Source organism: Amaranthus tricolor, chromosome 2, assembly GCF_026212465.1.
Source record: "Amaranthus tricolor cultivar Red isolate AtriRed21 chromosome 2, ASM2621246v1, whole genome shotgun sequence".
Taxonomy (NCBI): Eukaryota; Viridiplantae; Streptophyta; class Magnoliopsida; order Caryophyllales; family Amaranthaceae; genus Amaranthus; species Amaranthus tricolor.
In genome coordinates this window covers 17,813,945-17,838,332 of record NC_080048.1, presented here as the reverse complement: position 1 = coordinate 17,838,332, position 24,388 = coordinate 17,813,945, and the positions used below count along the sequence as shown (strand labels likewise).

General features: G+C 32.0%; 1 protein-coding gene across 1 annotated transcript in view; it reads right to left on the bottom strand.

Annotated features, from left to right (window-relative positions):
• The window catches only part of LOC130805608 (uncharacterized), a 191,596-nt gene that overhangs the window by 47,566 nt on the left and 119,642 nt on the right, over window positions 1-24,388 (bottom strand). The gene's annotated exons all lie outside the window — the stretch shown is intronic.

Here is a 24,388-nt window from a genome sequence, read left to right as displayed (position 1 = left end):
ATGAGCATTGTAGAATGAACGATGAAGAATGAACAAGGATCATCTATCAATAATGAATGAACGATGAAGAATGAACAAGGATCAATGATCAATGAACAATGAACGATGAAAAATGAACAAGGATCAATAAGCATTGTAGAATGAACGATAAAGAATGAACAAGGATCAATGATCAATAATGAATGAACGATGAAGAATGAACAAGGATCAATGATTATTGAAGAATGTACGATGAAAAATGAACAAGGATCAATGATCATTGAAGAATGAACGATGAAGAATGAACAAGGATCAATGATCATTGAAGAATGAACAAGGATCAATGATCAATGAACAATGAACGATGAAGAATGAACAAGGATCAATGAGCATTGTAGAATGAACGATGAAGAATGAACAAGGATCAATGATCAATAATGAATGAACGATGAAGAATAAACAAGGATCAATCATCAATGACCAATAAACGATGAAGAATGAACAAGGGCCAATGAGCATTGTAGAATGAACGATGAAGAATGAACAAGGATCAATGATCATTGTAGAATGAACGATGAAGAATGAACAAGGATCAATGATCAATAATGAATGAATGATGAAGAATGAACAAGGATCAATGATCATTGAAGAATGAACGACGAAGAATGAACAAGGATCAATTATCAATAATGAATAAACGATGAAGAATAAACAAGGATCAATCATCAATGAACAATAAACGATGAAGAATGAACAAGGATCAATGAGCATTGTAGAATGAACGATGAAGAATGAACAAGGATCATCTATCAATAATGAATGAACGATGAAGAATGAACAAGGATCAATGATCAATGAACAATGAACGATGAAAAATGAACAAGGATCAATAAGCATTGTAGAATGAACGATAAAGAATGAACAAGGATCAATGATCAATAATGAATGAACGATGAAGAATGAACAAGGATCAATGATTATTGAAGAATGTACGATGAAAAATGAACAAGGATCAATGATCATTGAAGAATGAACGATGAAGAATGAACAAGGATCAATGATCATTGAAGAATGAACAAGGATCAATGATCAATGAACAATGAACGATGAAGAATGAACAAGGATCAATGAGCATTGTAGAATGAACGATGAAGAATGAACAAGGATCAATGATCAATAATGAATGAACGATGAAGAATAAACAAGGATCAATCATCAATGAACAATAAACGATGAAGAATGAACAAGGGCCAATGAGCATTGTAGAATGAACGATGAAGAATGAACAAGGATCAATGATCATTGTAGAATGAACGATGAAGAAAGAACAAGGATCAATGATCAATGAACAATGAACGATGAAAAGTGAACAAGGATCAATGAGCATTGTAGAATGAACGATAAAGAATGAACAAGGATCAATGATCAATAATGAATGAACGATGAAGAATAAACAAGGATCAATGATTATTGAAGAATGTACGATTAAAAATGAACAAGGATCAATGATCATTGAAGAATGAACGAAGAAGAATGAACAAGGATCAATGATCATTGAAGAATGAACAAGGATCAATGATCAATGAACAATGAACGATGAAGAATGAACAAGGATCAATGAGCATTGTAGAATGAACGATGAAGAATGAACAAGGATCATCTATCAATAATGAATGAACGATGAAGAATAAACAAGGATCAATCATCAATGAACAATAAACGATGAAGAATGAACAAGGGCCAATGAGCATTGTAGAATGAACGATGAAGAATGAACAAGGATCAATGATCATTGTAGAATGAACGATGAAGAAAGAACAAGGATCAATGATCAATGAACAATGAACGATGAAAAATGAACAAGGATCAATGAGCATTGTAGAATGAACGATAAAGAATGAACAAGGATCAATGATCAATAATGAATGAACGATGAAGAATGAACAAGGATCAATGATTATTGAAGAATGTACGATGAAAAATGAACAAGGATCAATGATCATTGAAGAATGAACGATGAAGAATGAACAAGGATCAATGATCATTGAAGAATGAACAAGGATCAATGATCAATGAACAATGAACGATGAAGAATGAACAAGGATCAATGAGCATTGTAGAATGAACGATGAAGAATGAACAAGGATCAATGATCAATGAACAATGAACGATGAAAAATGAACAAGGATCAATAAGCATTGTAGAATGAACGATAAAGAATGAACAAGGATCAATGATCAATAATGAATGAACGATGAAGAATGAACAAGGATCAATGATTATTGAAGAATGTACGATGAAAAATGAACAAGGATCAATGATCATTGAAGAATGAACGATGAAGAATGAACAAGGATCAATGATCATTGAAGAATGAACAAGGATCAATGATCAATGAACAATGAACGATGAAGAATGAACAAGGATCAATGAGCATTGTAGAATGAACGATGAAGAATGAACAAGGATCATCTATCAATAATGAATGAACGATGAAGAATAAACAAGGATCAATCATCAATGAACAATAAACGATGAAGAATGAACAAGGGCCAATGAGCATTGTAGAATGAACGATGAAGAATGAACAAGGATCAATGATCATTGTAGAATGAACGATGAAGAAAGAACAAGGATCAATGATCAATGAACAATGAACGATGAAAAATGAACAAGGATCAATGAGCATTGTAGAATGAACGATAAAGAATGAACAAGGATCAATGATCAATAATGAATGAACGATGAAGAATGAACAAGGATCAATGATTATTGAAGAATGTACGATGAAAAATGAACAAGGATCAATGATCATTGAAGAATGAACGATGAAGAATGAACAAGGATCAATGATCATTGAAGAATGAACAAGGATCAATGATCAATGAACAATGAACGATGAAGAATGAACAAGGATCAATGAGCATTGTAGAATGAACGATGAAGAATGAACAAGGATCAATGATCAATAATGAATGAACGATGAAGAATAAACAAGGATCAATCATCAATGACCAATAAACGATGAAGAATGAACAAGGGCCAATGAGCATTGTAGAATGAACGATGAAGAATGAACAAGGATCAATGATCATTGTAGAATGAACGATGAAGAATGAACAAGGATCAATGATCAATAATGAATGAATGATGAAGAATGAACAAGGATCAATGATCATTGAAGAATGAACGACGAAGAATGAACAAGGATCAATTATCAATAATGAATAAACGATGAAGAATAAACAAGGATCAATCATCAATGAACAATAAACGATGAAGAATGAACAAGGATCAATGAGCATTGTAGAATGAACGATGAAGAATGAACAAGGATCATCTATCAATAATGAATGAACGATGAAGAATGAACAAGGATCAATGATCAATGAACAATGAACGATGAAAAATGAACAAGGATCAATAAGCATTGTAGAATGAACGATAAAGAATGAACAAGGATCAATGATCAATAATGAATGAACGATGAAGAATGAACAAGGATCAATGATTATTGAAGAATGTACGATGAAAAATGAACAAGGATCAATGATCATTGAAGAATGAACGATGAAGAATGAACAAGGATCAATGATCATTGAAGAATGAACAAGGATCAATGATCAATGAACAATGAACGATGAAGAATGAACAAGGATCAATGAGCATTGTAGAATGAACGATGAAGAATGAACAAGGATCAATGATCAATAATGAATGAACGATGAAGAATAAACAAGGATCAATCATCAATGACCAATAAACGATGAAGAATGAACAAGGGCCAATGAGCATTGTAGAATGAACGATGAAGAATGAACAAGGATCAATGATCATTGTAGAATGAACGATGAAGAATGAACAAGGATCAATGATCAATAATGAATGAATGATGAAGAATGAACAAGGATCAATGATCATTGAAGAATGAACGACGAAGAATGAACAAGGATCAATTATCAATAATGAATAAACGATGAAGAATAAACAAGGATCAATCATCAATGAACAATAAACGATGAAGAATGAACAAGGATCAATGAGCATTGTAGAATGAACGATGAAGAATGAACAAGGATCATCTATCAATAATGAATGAACGATGAAGAATGAACAAGGATCAATGATCAATGAACAATGAACGATGAAAAATGAACAAGGATCAATAAGCATTGTAGAATGAACGATAAAGAATGAACAAGGATCAATGATCAATAATGAATGAACGATGAAGAATGAACAAGGATCAATGATTATTGAAGAATGTACGATGAAAAATGAATAAGGATCAATGATCATTGAAGAATGAACGATGAAGAATGAACAAGGATCAATGATCATTGAAGAATGAACAAGGATCAATGATCAATGAACAATGAACGATGAAGAATGAACAAGGATCAATGAGCATTGTAGAATGAACGATGAAGAATGAACAAGGATCAATGATCAATAATGAATGAACGATGAAGAATAAACAAGGATCAATCATCAATGAACAATAAACGATGAAGAATGAACAAGGGCCAATGAGCATTGTAGAATGAACGATGAAGAATGAACAAGGATCAATGATCATTGTAGAATGAACGATGAAGAAAGAACAAGGATCAATGATCAATGAACAATGAACGATGAAAAGTGAACAAGGATCAATGAGCATTGTAGAATGAACGATAAAGAATGAACAAGGATCAATGATCAATAATGAATGAACGATGAAGAATAAACAAGGATCAATGATTATTGAAGAATGTACGATTAAAAATGAACAAGGATCAATGATCATTGAAGAATGAACGAAGAAGAATGAACAAGGATCAATGATCATTGAAGAATGAACAAGGATCAATGATCAATGAACAATGAACGATGAAGAATGAACAAGGATCAATGAGCATTGTAGAATGAACGATGAAGAATGAACAAGGATCAATGATCAATAATGAATGAACGATGAAGAATAAACAAGGATCAATCATCAATGACCAATAAACGATGAAGAATGAACAAGGGCCAATGAGCATTGTAGAATGAACGATGAAGAATGAACAAGGATCAATGATCATTGTAGAATGAACGATGAAGAAAGAACAAGGATCAATGATCAATGAACAATGAACGATGAAAAATGAACAAGGATCAATGAGCATTGTAGAATGAACGATAAAGAATGAACAAGGATCAATGATCAATAATGAATGAACGATGAAGAATGAACAAGGATCAATGATCAATGAACAATGAACGATGAAAAATGAACAAGGATCAATAAGCATTGTAGAATGAACGATAAAGAATGAACAAGGATCAATGATCAATAATGAATGAACGATGAAGAATGAACAAGGATCAATGATTATTGAAGAATGTACGATGAAAAATGAACAAGGATCAATGATCATTGAAGAATGAACGATGAAGAATGAACAAGGATCAATGATCATTGAAGAATGAACAAGGATCAATGATCAATGAACAATGAACGATGAAGAATGAACAAGGATCAATGAGCATTGTAGAATGAACGATGAAGAATGAACAAGGATCAATGATCAATAATGAATGAACGATGAAGAATAAACAAGGATCAATCATCAATGAACAATAAACGATGAAGAATGAACAAGGGCCAATGAGCATTGTAGAATGAACGATGAAGAATGAACAAGGATCAATGATCATTGTAGAATGAACGATGAAGAAAGAACAAGGATCAATGATCAATGAACAATGAACGATGAAAAATGAACAAGGATCAATGAGCATTGTAGAATGAACGATAAAGAATGAACAAGGATCAATGATCAATAATGAATGAACGATGAAGAATGAACAAGGATCAATGATTATTGAAGAATGTACGATGAAAAATGAACAAGGATCAATGATCATTGAAGAATGAACGATGAAGAATGAACAAGGATCAATGATCATTGAAGAATGAACAAGGATCAATGATCAATGAACAATGAACGATGAAGAATGAACAAGGATCAATGAGCATTGTAGAATGAATGATGAAGAATGAACAAGGATCAATGATCAATGAACAATGAACGATGAAAAATGAACAAGGATCAATAAGCATTGTAGAATGAACGATAAAGAATGAACAAGGATCAATGATCAATAATGAATGAAAGATGAAGAATGAACAAGGATCAATGATTATTGAAGAATGTACGATGAAAAATGAACAAGGATCAATGATCATTGAACAATGAACGATGAAGAATGAACAAGGATCAATGATCATTGAAGAATGAACAAGGATCAATGATCAATGAACAATGAACGATGAAGAATGAACAAGGATCAATGAGCATTGTAGAATGAACGATGAAGAATGAACAAGGATCAATGATCAATAATGAATGAACGATGAAGAATAAACAAGGATCAATCATCAATGACCAATAAACGATGAAGAATGAACAAGGGCCAATGAGCATTGTAGAATGAACGATGAAGAATGAACAAGGATCAATGATCATTGTAGAATGAACGATGAAGAATGAACAAGGATCAATGATCAATAATGAATGAATGATGAAGAATGAACAAGGATCAATGATCATTGAAGAATGAACGACGAAGAATGAACAAGGATCAATTATCAATAATGAATAAACGATGAAGAATAAACAAGGATCAATCATCAATGAACAATAAACGATGAAGAATGAACAAGGATCAATGAGCATTGTAGAATGAACGATGAAGAATGAACAAGGATCATCTATCAATAATGAATGAACGATGAAGAATGAACAAGGATCAATGATCAATGAACAATGAACGATGAAAAATGAACAAGGATCAATAAGCATTGTAGAATGAACGATAAAGAATGAACAAGGATCAATGATCAATAATGAATGAACGATGAAGAATGAACAAGGATCAATGATTATTGAAGAATGTACGATGAAAAATGAACAAGGATCAATGATCATTGAAGAATGAACGATGAAGAATGAACAAGGATCAATGATCATTGAAGAATGAACAAGGATCAATGATCAATGAACAATGAACGATGAAGAATGAACAAGGATCAATGAGCATTGTAGAATGAACGATGAAGAATGAACAAGGATCAATGATCAATAATGAATGAACGATGAAGAATAAACAAGGATCAATCATCAATGACCAATAAACGATGAAGAATGAACAAGGGCCAATGAGCATTGTAGAATGAACGATGAAGAATGAACAAGGATCAATGATCATTGTAGAATGAACGATGAAGAATGAACAAGGATCAATGATCAATAATGAATGAATGATGAAGAATGAACAAGGATCAATGATCATTGAAGAATGAACGACGAAGAATGAACAAGGATCAATTATCAATAATGAATAAACGATGAAGAATAAACAAGGATCAATCATCAATTAACAATAAACGATGAAGAATGAACAAGGATCAATGAGCATTGTAGAATGAACGATGAAGAATGAACAAGGATCATCTATCAATAATGAATGAACGATGAAGAATGAACAAGGATCAATGATCAATGAACAATGAACGATGAAAAATGAACAAGGATCAATAAGCATTGTAGAATGAACGATAAAGAATGAACAAGGATCAATGATCAATAATGAATGAACGATGAAGAATGAACAAGGATCAATGATTATTGAAGAATGTACGATGAAAAATGAACAAGGATCAATGATCATTGAAGAATGAACGATGAAGAATGAACAAGGATCAATGATCATTGAAGAATGAACAAGGATCAATGATCAATGAACAATGAACGATGAAGAATGAACAAGGATCAATGAGCATTGTAGAATGAACGATGAAGAATGAACAAGGATCAATGATCAATAATGAATGAACGATGAAGAATAAACAAGGATCAATCATCAATGAACAATAAACGATGAAGAATGAACAAGGGCCAATGAGCATTGTAGAATGAACGATGAAGAATGAACAAGGATCAATGATCATTGTAGAATGAACGATGAAGAAAGAACAAGGATCAATGATCAATGAACAATGAACGATGAAAAATGAACAAGGATCAATGAGCATTGTAGAATGAACGATAAAGAATGAACAAGGATCAATGATCAATAATGAATGAACGATGAAGAATAAACAAGGATCAATGATTATTGAAGAATGTACAATTAAAAATGAACAAGGATCAATGATCATTGAAGAATGAACGAAGAAGAATGAACAAGGATCAATGATCATTGAAGAATGAACAAGGATCAATGATCAATGAACAATGAACGATGAAGAATGAACAAGGATCAATGAGCTTTGTAGAATGAACGATGAAGAATGAACAAGGATCAATGATCAATAATGAATGAACGATGAAGAATAAACAAGGATCAATCATCAATGACCAATAAACGATGAAGAATGAACAAGGGCCAATGAGCATTGTAGAATGAACGATGAAGAATGAACAAGGATCAATGATCATTGTAGAATGAACGATGAAGAAAGAACAAGGATCAATGATCAATGAACAATGAACGATGAAAAATGAACAAGGATCAATGAGCATTGTAGAATGAACGATAAAGAATGAACAAGGATCAATGATCAATAATGAATGAACGATGAAGAATGAACAAGGATCAATGATCAATGAACAATGAACGATGAAAAATGAACAAGGATCAATAAGCATTGTAGAATGAACGATAAAGAATGAACAAGGATCAATGATCAATAATGAATGAACGATGAAGAATGAACAAGGATCAATGATTATTGAAGAATGTACGATGAAAAATGAACAAGGATCAATGATCATTGAAGAATGAACGATGAAGAATGAACAAGGATCAATGATCATTGAAGAATGAACAAGGATCAATGATCAATGAACAATGAACGATGAAGAATGAACAAGGATCAATGAGCATTGTAGAATGAACGATGAAGAATGAACAAGGATCAATGATCAATAATGAATGAACGATGAAGAATAAACAAGGATCAATCATCAATGAACAATAAACGATGAAGAATGAACAAGGGCCAATGAGCATTGTAGAATGAACGATGAAGAATGAACAAGGATCAATGATCATTGTAGAATGAACGATGAAGAAAGAACAAGGATCAATGATCAATGAACAATGAACGATGAAAAATGAACAAGGATCAATGAGCATTGTAGAATGAACGATAAAGAATGAACAAGGATCAATGATCAATAATGAATGAACGATGAAGAATGAACAAGGATCAATGATTATTGAAGAATGTACGATTAAAAATGAACAAGGATCAATGATCATTGAAGAATGAACGAAGAAGAATGAACAAGGATCAATGATCATTGAAGAATGAACAAGGATCAATGATCAATGAACAATGAACGATGAAGAATGAACAAGGATCAATGAGCATTGTAGAATGAACGATGAAGAATGAACAAGGATCAATGATCAATAATGAATGAACGATGAAGAATAAACAAGGATCAATCATCAATGACCAATAAACGATGAAGAATGAAAAAGGATCCATGATCATTAATGAATGAACAATGAAGAATGAACAAGGATCAATGATCATTTAAGAATGAACGATGAAGAATGAACAAGGATCAATGATCATTGTAGAATGAACGATGAAGAAAGAACAAGGATCAATGATCAATGAACAATGAACGATGAAAAATGAACAAGGATCAATGAGCATTGTAGAATGAACGATAAAGAATGAACAAGGATCAATGATCAATAATGAATGAACGATGAAGAATGAACAAGGATCAATTATTATTGAAGAATGTACGATTAAAAATGAACAAGGATCAATGATCAATAATGAATGAACGATGAAGAATAAACAAGGATCAATCATCAATGACCAATAAACGATGAAGAATGAACAAGGGCCAATGAGCATTGTAGAATGAACGATGAAGAATGAACAAGGATCAATGATCATTGTAGAATGAACGATGAAGAATGAACAAGGATCAATGATCAATAATGAATGTATGATGAAGAATGAACAAGGATCAATGATCATTGAAGAATGAACGACGAAGAATGAACAAGGATCAATTATCAATAATGAATAAACGATGAAGAATAAACAAGGATCAATCATCAATGAACAATAAACGATGAAGAATGAACAAGGATCAATGAGCATTGTAGAATGAACGATGAAGAATGAACAAGGATCATCTATCAATAATGAATGAACGATGAAGAATGAACAAGGATCAATGATCAATGAACAATGAACGATGAAAAATGAACAAGGATCAATAAGCATTGTAGAATGAACGATAAAGAATGAACAAGGATCAATGATCAATAATGAATGAACGATGAAGAATGAACAAGGATCAATGATTATTGAAGAATGTACGATGAAAAATGAACAAGGATCAATGATCATTGAAGAATGAACGATGAAGAATGAACAAGGATCAATGATCATTGAAGAATGAACAAGGATCAATGATCAATGAACAATGAACGATGAAGAATGAACAAGGATCAATGAGCATTGTAGAATGAACGATGAAGAATGAACAAGGATCAATGATCAATAATGAATGAACGATGAAGAATAAACAAGGATCAATCATCAATGAACAATAAACGATGAAGAATGAACAAGGGCCAATGAGCATTGTAGAATGAACGATGAAGAATGAACAAGGATCAATGATCATTGTAGAATGAACGATGAAGAAAGAACAAGGATCAATGATCAATGAACAATGAACGATGAAAAATGAACAAGGATCAATGAGCATTGTAGAATGAACGATAAAGAATGAACAAGGATCAATGATCAATAATGAATGAACGATGAAGAATAAACAAGGATCAATGATTATTGAAGAATGTACGATTAAAAATGAACAAGGATCAATGATCATTGAAGAATGAACGAAGAAGAATGAACAAGGATCAATGATCATTGAAGAATGAACAAGGATCAATGATCAATGAACAATGAACGATGAAGAATGAACAAGGATCAATGAGCATTGTAGAATGAACGATGAAGAATGAACAAGGATCAATGATCAATAATGAATGAACGATGAAGAATAAACAAGGATCAATCATCAATGACCAATAAACGATGAAGAATGAACAAGGGCCAATGAGCATTGTAGAATGAACGATGAAGAATGAACAAGGATCAATGATCATTGTAGAATGAACGATGAAGAAAGAACAAGGATCAATGATCAATGAACAATGAACGATGAAAAATGAACAAGGATCAATGAGCATTGTAGAATGAACGATAAAGAATGAACAAGGATCAATGATCAATAATGAATGAACGATGAAGAATGAACAAGGATCAATGATCAATGAACAATGAACGATGAAAAATGAACAAGGATCAATAAGCATTGTAGAATGAACGATAAAGAATGAACAAGGATCAATGATCAATAATGAATGAACGATGAAGAATGAACAAGGATCAATGATTATTGAAGAATGTACGATGAAAAATGAACAAGGATCAATGATCATTGAAGAATGAACGATGAAGAATGAACAAGGATCAATGATCATTGAAGAATGAACAAGGATCAATGATCAATGAACAATGAACGATGAAGAATGAACAAGGATCAATGAGCATTGTAGAATGAACGATGAAGAATGAACAAGGATCAATGATCAATAATGAATGAACGATGAAGAATAAACAAGGATCAATCATCAATGAACAATAAACGATGAAGAATGAACAAGGGCCAATGAGCATTGTAGAATGAACGATGAAGAATGAACAAGGATCAATGATCATTGTAGAATGAACGATGAAGAAAGAACAAGGATCAATGATCAATGAACAATGAACGATGAAAAATGAACAAGGATCAATGAGCATTGTAGAATGAACGATAAAGAATGAACAAGGATCAATGATCAATAATGAATGAACGATGAAGAATAAACAAGGATCAATGATTATTGAAGAATGTACGATTAAAAATGAACAAGGATCAATGATCATTGAAGAATGAACGAAGAAGAATGAACAAGGATCAATGATCATTGAAGAATGAACAAGGATCAATGATCAATGAACAATGAACGATGAAGAATGAACAAGGATCAATGAGCATTGTAGAATGAACGATGAAGAATGAACAAGGATCAATGATCAATAATGAATGAACGATGAAGAATAAACAAGGATCAATCATCAATGACCAATAAACGATGAAGAATGAACAAGGGCCAATGAGCATTGTAGAATGAACGATGAAGAATGAACAAGGATCAATGATCATTGTAGAATGAACGATGAAGAAAGAACAAGGATCAATGATCAATGAACAATGAACGATGAAAAATGAACAAGGATCAATGAGCATTGTAGAATGAACGATAAAGAATGAACAAGGATCAATGATCAATAATGAATGAACGATGAAGAATGAACAAGGATCAATGATCAATGAACAATGAACGATGAAAAATGAACAAGGATCAATAAGCATTGTAGAATGAACGATAAAGAATGAACAAGGATCAATGATCAATAATGAATGAACGATGAAGAATGAACAAGGATCAATGATTATTGAAGAATGTAGGATGAAAAATGAACAAGGATCAATGATCATTGAAGAATGAACGATGAAGAATGAACAAGGATCAATGATCATTGAAGAATGAACAAGGATCAATGATCAATGAACAATGAACGATGAAGAATGAACAAGGATCAATGAGCATTGTAGAATGAACGATGAAGAATGAACAAGGATCAATGATCAATAATGAATGAACGATGAAGAATAAACAAGGATCAATCATCAATGAACAATAAACGATGAAGAATGAACAAGGGCCAATGAGCATTGTAGAATGAACGATGAAGAATGAACAAGGATCAATGATCATTGTAGAATGAACGATGAAGAAAGAACAAGGATCAATGATCAATGAACAATGAACGATGAAAAATGAACAAGGATCAATGAGCATTGTAGAATGAACGATAAAGAATGAACAAGGATCAATGATCAATAATGAATGAACGATGAAGAATGAACAAGGATCAATGATTATTGAAGAATGTACGATTAAAAATGAACAAGGATCAATGATCATTGAAGAATGAACGAAGAAGAATGAACAAGGATCAATGATCATTGAAGAATGAACAAGGATCAATGATCAATGAACAATGAACGATGAAGAATGAACAAGGATGAATGAGCATTGTAGAATGAACGATGAAGAATGAACAAGGATCAATGATCAATAATGAATGAACGATGAAGAATAAACAAGGATCAATCATCAATGACCAATAAACGATGAAGAATGAAAAAGGATCCATGATCATTAATGAATGAACAATGAAGAATGAACAAGGATCAATGATCATTTAAGAATGAACGATGAAGAATGAACAAGGATCAATGATCATTGTAGAATGAACGATGAAGAAAGAACAAGGATCAATGATCAATGAACAATGAACGATGAAAAATGAACAAGGATCAATGAGCATTGTAGAATGAACGATAAAGAATGAACAAGGATCAATGATCAATAATGAATGAACGATGAAGAATGAACAAGGATCAATTATTATTGAAGAATGTACGATTAAAAATGAACAAGGATCAATGATCATTGAAGAATGAACGAAGAAGAATGAACAAGGATCAATGATCATTGAAGAATGAACAAGGATCAATGATCAATGAACAATGAACGATGAAGAATGAACAAGGATCAATGAGCATTGTAGAATGAACGATGAAGAATGAACAAGGATCAATGATCAATAATGAATGAACGATGAAGAATAAACAAGGATCAATCATCAATGACCAATAAACGATGAAGAATGAAAAAGGATCCATGATCATTAATGAATGAACAATGAAGAATGAACAAGGATCAATGATCATTTAAGAATGAATGATGAAGAATGAACAAGGATCAATGATCATTGTAGAATGAACGATGAAGAATGAACAAGGATCAATGATCAATAATGAATGAACGATGAAGAATGAACAAGGATCAATGATCATTGTAGAATGAACGATGAAGAATGAACAAGGATCAATGATCAATAATGAATGAATGATGAAGAATGAACAAGGATCAATGATCATTGAAGAATGAACGACGAAGAATGAACAAGGATCAATTATCAATAATGAATGAACGATGAAGAATAAACAAGGATCAATCATCAATGAACAATAAACGATGAAGAATGAACAAGGATCAATGAGCATTGTAGAATGAACGATGAAGAATGAACAAGGATCATCTATCAATAATGAATGAACGATGAAGAATGAACAAGGATCAATGATCAATGAACAATGAACGATGAAAAATGAACAAGGATCAATAAGCATTGTAGAATGAACGATAAAGAATGAACAAGGATCAATGATCAATAATGAATGAACGATGAAGAATGAACAAGGATCAATGATTATTGAAGAATGTACGATGAAAAATGAACAAGGATCAATGATCATTGAAGAATGAACGATGAAGAATGAACAAGGATCAATGATCATTGAAGAATGAACAAGGATCAATGATCAATGAACAATGAACGATGAAGAATGAACAAGGATCAATGAGCATTGTAGAATGAACGATGAAGAATGAACAAGGATCAATGAACAATAATGAATGAACGATGAAGAATAAACAAGGATCAATCATCAATGACCAATAAACGATGAAGAATGAACAAGGATGAATGAGCATTGTAGAATGAACGATGAAGAATGAACAAGGATCATCTATCAATAATGAATGAACGATGAAGAATGAATAAGGATCAATGATCTATGAACAATGAACAATGAACGATGAAAAATGAACAAGGATCAATGAGCATTGTAGAATGAACGATAAAGAATGAACAAGGATCAATGATCAATAATGAATGAACGATGAAGAATGAACAAGGATCAATGATTATTGAAGAATGTACGATGAAAAATGAACAAGGATCAATGATCGATGAAGAATGAACGATGAAGAATGAACAAGGATCAATGATCATTGAAGAATGAACAAGGATCAATGATCAATGAACAATGAACGATGAAGAATGAACAAGGATCAATGAGCATTGTAGAATGAACGATGAAGAATGAACAAGGATCAATGATCAATAATGAATGAACGATGAAGAATGAACAAGGATCAATGATTATTGAAGAATGAACGATGAAAAATGAACAAGGATCAATGATCATTGAAGAATGAACGATGAAGAATGAACAAGGATCAATGATCAATAATGAATGAATGATGAAGAATGAACAAGGATCAATGAGCATTGTAGAATGAACGATGAAGAATGAACAAGGATCAATGATCAATAATGAATGAACGATGAAGAATGAACAAGGATCAATGATCATTGAAAAATGAACGATGAAGAATGAAAAAGGATCCATGATCATTAATGAATGAACAATGAAGAATGAACAAGGATCAATGATCATTTAAGAATGAACGATGAAGAATGAACAAGGATCAATGATCATTGTAGAATGAACGATGAAGAATGAACAAGGATCAATGATCAATAATGAATGAACGATGAAGAATGAACAAGGATCAATGATCATTGTAGAATGAACGATGAAGAATGAACAAGGATCAATGATCAATAATGAATGAATGATGAAGAATGAACAAGGATCAATGATCATTGAAGAATGAACGACGAAGAATGAACAAGGATCAATGATCAATAATGAATGAACGATGAAGAATAAACAAGGATCAATCATCAATGAACAATAAACGATGAAGAATGAACAAGGATCAATGAGCATTGTAGAATGAACGATGAAGAATGAACAAGGATCATCTATCAATAATGAATGAACGATGAAGAATGAACAAGGATCAATGATCAATAATGAATGAACGATGAAGAATGAACAAGGATCAATGATCATTGTAGAATGAACGATGAAGAATGAACAAGGATCAATGATCAATAATGAATGAATGATGAAGAATGAACAAGGATCAATGATCATTGAAGAATGAACGAAGAAGAATGAACAAGGATCAATGATCATTGAAGAATGAACAAGGATCAATGATCAATGAACAATGAACGATGAAGAATGAACAAGGATCAATGAGCATTGTAGAATGAACGATGAAGAATGAACAAGGATCAATGATCAATAATGAATGAACGATGAAGAATGAACAAGGATCAATGATTATTGAAGAATGAACGATGAAAAATGAACAAGGATCAATGATCATTGAAGAATGAACAAGGATCAATGATCATTGAAGAATGAACAAGGATCAATGATCAATGAACAATGAACGATGAAGAATGAACAAGGATCAATGAGCATTGTAGAATGAACGATGAAGAATGAACAAGGATCAATGATCAATGAACAATGAACGATGAAGAATGAACAAGGATCAATGATCAATAATGAATGAATGATGAAGAATGAACAAGGATCAATGAGCATTGTAGAATGAACGATGAAGAATGAACAAGGATCAATGATCAATAATGAATGAACGATGAAGAATGAACAAGGATCAATGATCATTGAAAAATGAACGATGAAGAATGAAAAAGGATCCATGATCATTAATGAATGAACAATGAAGAATGAACAAGGATCAATGATCATTTAAGAATGAACGATGAAGAATGAACAAGGATCAATGATCATTGTAGAATGAACGATGAAGAATGAACAAGGATCAATGATCAATAGTGAATGAACGATGAAGAATGAACAAGGATCAATGATCATTGTAGAATGAACGATAAAGAATGAACAAGGATCAATGATCAATAATGAATGAACGATGAAGAATGAACAAGGATCAATGATTATTGAAGAATGTACGATGAAAAATGAACAAGGATCAATGATCGATGAAGAATGAACGATGAAGAATGAACAAGGATCAATGATCATTGAAGAATGAACAAGGATCAATGATCAATGAACAATGAACGATGAAGAATGAACAAGGATCAATGAGCATTGTAGAATGAACGATGAAGAATGAACAAGGATCAATGATCAATAATGAATGAACGATGAAGAATGAACAAGGATCAATGATTATTGAAGAATGAACGATGAAAAATGAACAAGGATCAATGATCATTGAAGAATGAACGATGAAGAATGAACAAGGATCAATGATCAATAATGAATGAATGATGAAGAATGAACAAGGATCAATGAGCATTGTAGAATGAACGATGAAGAATGAACAAGGATCAATGATCAATAATGAATGAACGATGAAGAATGAACAAGGATCAATGATCATTGAAAAATGAACGATGAAGAATGAAAAAGGATCCATGATCATTAATGAATGAACAATGAAGAATGAACAAGGATCAATGATTATTTAAGAATGAACGATGAAGAATGAACAAGGATCAATGATCATTGTAGAATGAACGATGAAGAATGAACAAGGATCAATGATCAATAATGAATGAACGATGAAGAATGAACAAGGATCAATGATCATTGTAGAATGAACGATGAAGAATGAACAAGGATCAATGATCAATAATGAATGAATGATGAAGAATGAACAAGGATCAATGATCATTGAAGAATGAACGACGAAGAATGAACAAGGATCAATGATCAATAATGAATGAACGATGAAGAATAAACAAGGATCAATCATCAATGAACAATAAACGATGAAGAATGAACAAGGATCAATGAGCATTGTAGAATGAACGATGAAGAATGAACAAGGATCATCTATCAATAATGAATGAACGATGAAGAATGAACAAGGATCAATGATCAATAATGAATGAACGATGAAGAATGAACAAGGATCAATGATCATTGTAGAATGAACGATGAAGAATGAACAAGGATCAATGATCAATAATGAATGAATGATGAAGAATGAACAAGGATCAATGATCATTGAAGAATGAACGAAGAAGAATGAACAAGGATCAATGATCATTGAAGAATGAACAAGGATCAATGATCAATGAACAATGAACGATGAAGAATGAACAAGGATCAATGAGCATTGTAGAATGAACGATGAAGAATGAACAAGGATCAATGATCAATAATGAATGAACGATGAAGAATGAACAAGGATCAATGATTATTGAAGAATGAACGATGAAAAATGAACAAGGATCAATGATCATTGAAGAATGAACAAGGATCAATGATCATTGAAGAATGAACAAGGATCAATGATCAATGAACAATGAACGATGAAGAATGAACAAGGATCAATGAGCATTGTAGAATGAACGATGAAGAATGAACAAGGATCAATGATCAATGAACAATGAACGATGAAGAATGAACAAGGATCAATGATCAATAATGAATGAATGATGAAGAATGAACAAGGATCAATGAGCATTGTAGAATGAACGATGAAGAATGAACAAGGATCAATGATCAATAATGAATGAACGATGAAGAATGAACAAGGATCAATGATCATTGAAAAATGAACGATGAAGAATGAAAAAGGATCCATGATCATTAATGAATGAACAATGAAGAATGAACAAGGATCAATGATCATTTAAGAATGAACGATGAAGAATGAACAAGGATCAATGATCATTGTAGAATGAACGATGAAGAATGAACAAGGATCAATGATCAATAATGAATGAACGATGAAGAATGAACAAGGATCAATGATCATTGTAGAATGAACGATAAAGAATGAACAAGGATCAATGATCAATAATGAATGAACGATGAAGAATGAACAAGGATCAATGATTATTGAAGAATGTACGATGAAAAATGAACAAGGATCAATGATCGATGAAGAATGAACGATGAAGAATGAACAAGGATCAATGATCATTGAAGAATGAACAAGGATCAATGATCAATGAACAATGAACGATGAAGAATGAACAAGGATCAATGAGCATTGTAGAATGAACGATGAAGAATGAACAAGGATCAATGATCAATAATGAATGAACGATGAAGAATGAACAAGGATCAATGATTATTGAAGAATGAACGATGAAAAATGAACAAGGATCAATGATCATTGAAGAATGAACGATGAAGAATGAACAAGGATCAATGATCAATAATGAATGAATGATGAAGAATGAACAAGGATCAATGAGCATTGTAGAATGAACGATGAAGAATGAACAAGGATCAATGATCAATAATGAATGAACGATGAAGAATGAACAAGGATCAATGATCATTGAAAAATGAACGATGAAGAATGAAAAAGGATCCATGATCATTAATGAATGAACAATGAAGAATGAACAAGGATCAATGATCATTTAAGAATGAACGATGAAGAATGAACAAGGATCAATGATCATTGTAGAATGAACGATGAAGAATGAACAAGGATCAATGATCAATAATGAATGAACGATGAAGAATGAACAAGGATCAATGATCATTGTAGAATGAACGATGAAGAATGAACAAGGATCAATGATCAATAATGAATGAATGATGAAGAATGAACAAGGATCAATGATCATTGAAGAATGAACGACGAAGAATGAACAAGGATCAATGATCAATAATGAATGAACGATGAAGAATAAACAAGGATCAATCATCAATGAACAATAAACGATGAAGAATGAACAAGGATCAATGAGCATTGTAGAATGAACGATGAAGAATGAACAAGGATCATCTATCAATAATGAATGAACGATGAAGAATGAACAAGGATCAATGATCAATAATGAATGAACGATGAAGAATGAACAAGGATCAATGATCATTGTAGAATGAACGATGAAGAATGAACAAGGATCAATGATCAATAATGAATGAATGATGAAGAATGAACAAGGATCAATGATCATTGAAGAATGAACGAAGAAGAATGAACAAGGATCAATGATCATTGAAGAATGAACAAGGATCAATGATCAATGAACAATGAACGATGAAGAATGAACAAGGATCAATGAGCATTGTAGAATGAACGATGAAGAATGAACAAGGATCAATGATCAATAATGAATGAACGATGAAGAATGAACAAGGATCAATGATTATTGAAGAATGAACGATGAAAAATGAACAAGGATCAATGATCATTGAAGAATGAACAAGGATCAATGATCATTGAAGAATGAACAAGGATCAATGATCAATGAACAATGAACGATGAAGAATGAACAAGGATCAATGAGCATTGTAGAATGAACGATGAAGAATGAACAAGGATCAATGATCAATGAACAATGAACGATGAAGAATGAACAAGGATCAATGATCAATAATGAATGAATGATGAAGAATGAACAAGGATCAATGAGCATTGTAGAATGAACGATGAAGAATGAACAAGGATCAATGATCAATAATGAATGAACGATGAAGAATGAACAAGGATCAATGATCATTGAAAAATGAACGATGAAGAATGAAAAAGGATCCATGATCATTAATGAATGAACAATGAAGAATGAACAAGGATCAATGATCATTTAAGAATGAACGATGAAGAATGAACAAGGATCAATGATCATTGTAGAATGAACGATGAAGAATGAACAAGGATCAATGATCAATAATGAATGAACGATGAAGAATGAACAAGGATCAATGATCATTGTAGAATGAACGATGAAGAATGAACAAGGATCAATGATCAATAATGAATGAATGATGAAGAATGAACAAGGATCAATGATCATTGAAGAATGAACGACGAAGAATGAACAAGGATCAATTATCAATAATGAATGAACGATGAAGAATAAACAAGGATCAATCATCAATGAACAATAAACGATGAAGAATGAACAAGGATCAATGAGCATTGTAGAATGAACGATGAAGAATGAACAAGGATCATCTATCAATAATGAATGAACGATGAAGAATGAACAAGGATCAATGATTATTGAAGAATGTACGATGAAAAATGAACAAGGATCAATGATCATTGAAGAATGAACGATGAAGAATGAACAAGGATCAATGATCATTGAAGAATGAACAAGGATCAATGATCAATGAACAATGAACGATGAAGAATGAACAAGGATCAATGAGCATTGTAGAATGAACGATGAAGAATGAACAAGGATCAATGATCAATAATGAATGAACGATGAAGAATAAACAAGGATCAATCATCAATGACCAATAAACGATGAAGAATGAACAAGGATGAATGAGCATTGTAGAATGAACGATGAAGAATGAACAAGGATCATCTATCAATAATGAATGAACGATGAAGAATGAATAAGGATCAATGATCTATGAACAATGAACGATGAAAAATGAACAAGGATCAATGAGCTTTGTAGAATGAACGATAAAGAATGAACAAGGATCAATGATCAATAATGAATGAACGATGAAGAATGAACAAGGATCAATGATTATTGAAGAATGTACGATGAAAAATGAACAAGGATCAATGATCATTGAAGAATAAACGATGAAGAATGAACAAGGATCAATGATCATTGAAGAATGAACAAGGATCAATGATCAATGAACAATGAACGATGAAGAATGAACAAGGATCAATGAGCATTGTAGAATGAACGATGAAGAATGAACAAGGATCAATGATCAATAATGAATGAACGATGAAGAATGAACAAGGATCAATGATTATTGAAGAATGAACGATGAAAAATGAACAAGGATCAATGATCATTTAAGAATGAACGATGAAGAATGAACAAGGATAAATGATCAATGAAGAATGAACGATGAAGAATGAACAAGGATCAATGATCATTGAAGAATGAACGATGATCAATGATCAATAATGAATGAACGATGAAGAATAAATAAGGATCAATCATCAATGAACAATAAACGATGAAGAATGAACAAGGATCAATGAGCATTGAAGAATGAACGATGAAGAATGAACAAGGATCATCTATCAATAATGAATGAACGATGAAGAATGAACAAGGATCAATGATCAATGAACAATGAACGATTAAAAATGAACAAGGATCAATGAGCATTGTAGAATGAACGATGAAGAATGAACAAGGATCAATGATCATTGAAGAATGAACGATGAAGAATGAACAAGGATCAATGATCAATAATGAATGAACGATGAAGAATAAACAAGGATCAATCATCAATGAACAATAAACGATGAAGAATGAACAAGGGCCAATGAGCATTGTAGAATGAACGATGAAGAATGAACAAGGATCAATGATCAATAATGAATGAATGATGAAGAATGAACAAGGATCAATGATCATTGAAGAATGAACGAAGAAGAATGAACAAGGATCAATGATCATTGAAGAATGAACAAGGATCAATGATCAATGAACAATGAACGATGAAGAATGAACAAGGATCAATGAGCCTTGTAGAATGAACGATGAAGAATGAACAAGGATCAATGATCAATAATGAATGAACGATGAAGAATGAACAAGGATCAATGATTATTGAAGAATGAACGATGAAAAATGAACAAGGATCAATGATCATTGAAGAATGAACAAGGATCAATGATCATTGAAGAATGAACAAGGATCAATGATCAATGAACAATGAACGATGAAGAATGAACAAGGATCAATGAGCATTGTAGAATGAACGATGAAGAATGAACAAGGATCAATGATCAATGAACAATGAACGATGAAGAATGAACAAGGATCAATGATCAATAATGAATGAATGATGAAGAATGAACAAGGATCAATGAGCATTGTAGAATGAACGATGAAGAATGAACAAGGATCAATGATCAATAATGAATGAACGATGAAGAATGAACAAGGATCAATGATCATTGAAAAATGAACGATGAAGAATGAAAAAGGATCCATGATCATTAATGAATGAACAATGAAGAATGAACAAGGATCAATGATCATTTAAGAATGAACGATGAAGAATGAACAAGGATCAATGATCATTGTAGAATGAACGATGAAGAATGAACAAGGATCAATGATCAATAATGAATGAACGATGAAGAATGAACAAGGATCAATGATCATTGTAGAATGAACGATGAAGAATGAACAAGGATCAATGATCAATAATGAATGAATGATGAAGAATGAACAAGGATCAATGATCATTGAAGAATGAACGACGAAGAATGAACAAGGATAAATTATCAATAATGAATGAACGATGAAGAATAAACAAGGATCAATCATCAATGAACAATAAACGATGAAGAATGAACAAGGATCAATGAGCATTGTAGAATGAACGATGAAGAATGAACAAGGATCATCTATCAATAATGAATGAACGATGAAGAATGAACAAGGATCAATGATTATTGAAGAATGTACGATGAAAAATGAACAAGGATCAATGATCATTGAAGAATGAACGATGAAGAATGAACAAGGATCAATGATCATTGAAGAATGAACAAGGATCAATGATCAATGAACAATGAACGATGAAGAATGAACAAGGATCAATGAGCATTGTAGAATGAACGATGAAGAATGAACAAGGATCAATGATCAATAATGAATGAACGATGAAGAATAAACAAGGATCAATCATCAATGACCAATAAACGATGAAGAATGAACAAGGATGAATGAGCATTGTAGAATGAACGATGAAGAATGAACAAGGATCATCTATCAATAATGAATGAACGATGAAGAATGAATAAGGATCAATGATCTATGAACAATGAACGATGAAAAATGAACAAGGATCAATGAGCTTTGTAGAATGAACGATAAAGAATGAACAAGGATCAATGATCAATAATGAATGAACGATGAAGAATGAACAAGGATCAATGATTATTGAAGAATGTACGATGAAAAATGAACAAGGATCAATGATCATTGAAGAATAAACGATGAAGAATGAACAAGGATCAATGATCATTGAAGAATGAACAAGGATCAATGATCAATGAACAATGAACGATGAAGAATGAACAAGGATCAATGAGCATTGTAGAATGAACGATGAAGAATGAACAAGGATCAATGATCAATAATGAATGAACGATGAAGAATGAACAAGGATCAATGATTATTGAAGAATGAACGATGAAAAATGAACAAGGATCAATGATCATTTAAGAATGAACGATGAAGAATGAACAAGGATAAATGATCAATGAAGAATGAACGATGAAGAATGAACAAGGATCAATGATCATTGAAGAATGAACGATGATCAATGATCAATAATGAATGAACGATGAAGAATAAATAAGGATCAATCATCAATGAACAATAAACGATGAAGAATGAACAAGGATCAATGAGCATTGAAGAATGAACGATGAAGAATGAACAAGGATCATCTATCAATAATGAATGAACGATGAAGAATGAACAAGGATCAATGATCAATGAACAATGAACGATTAAAAATGAACA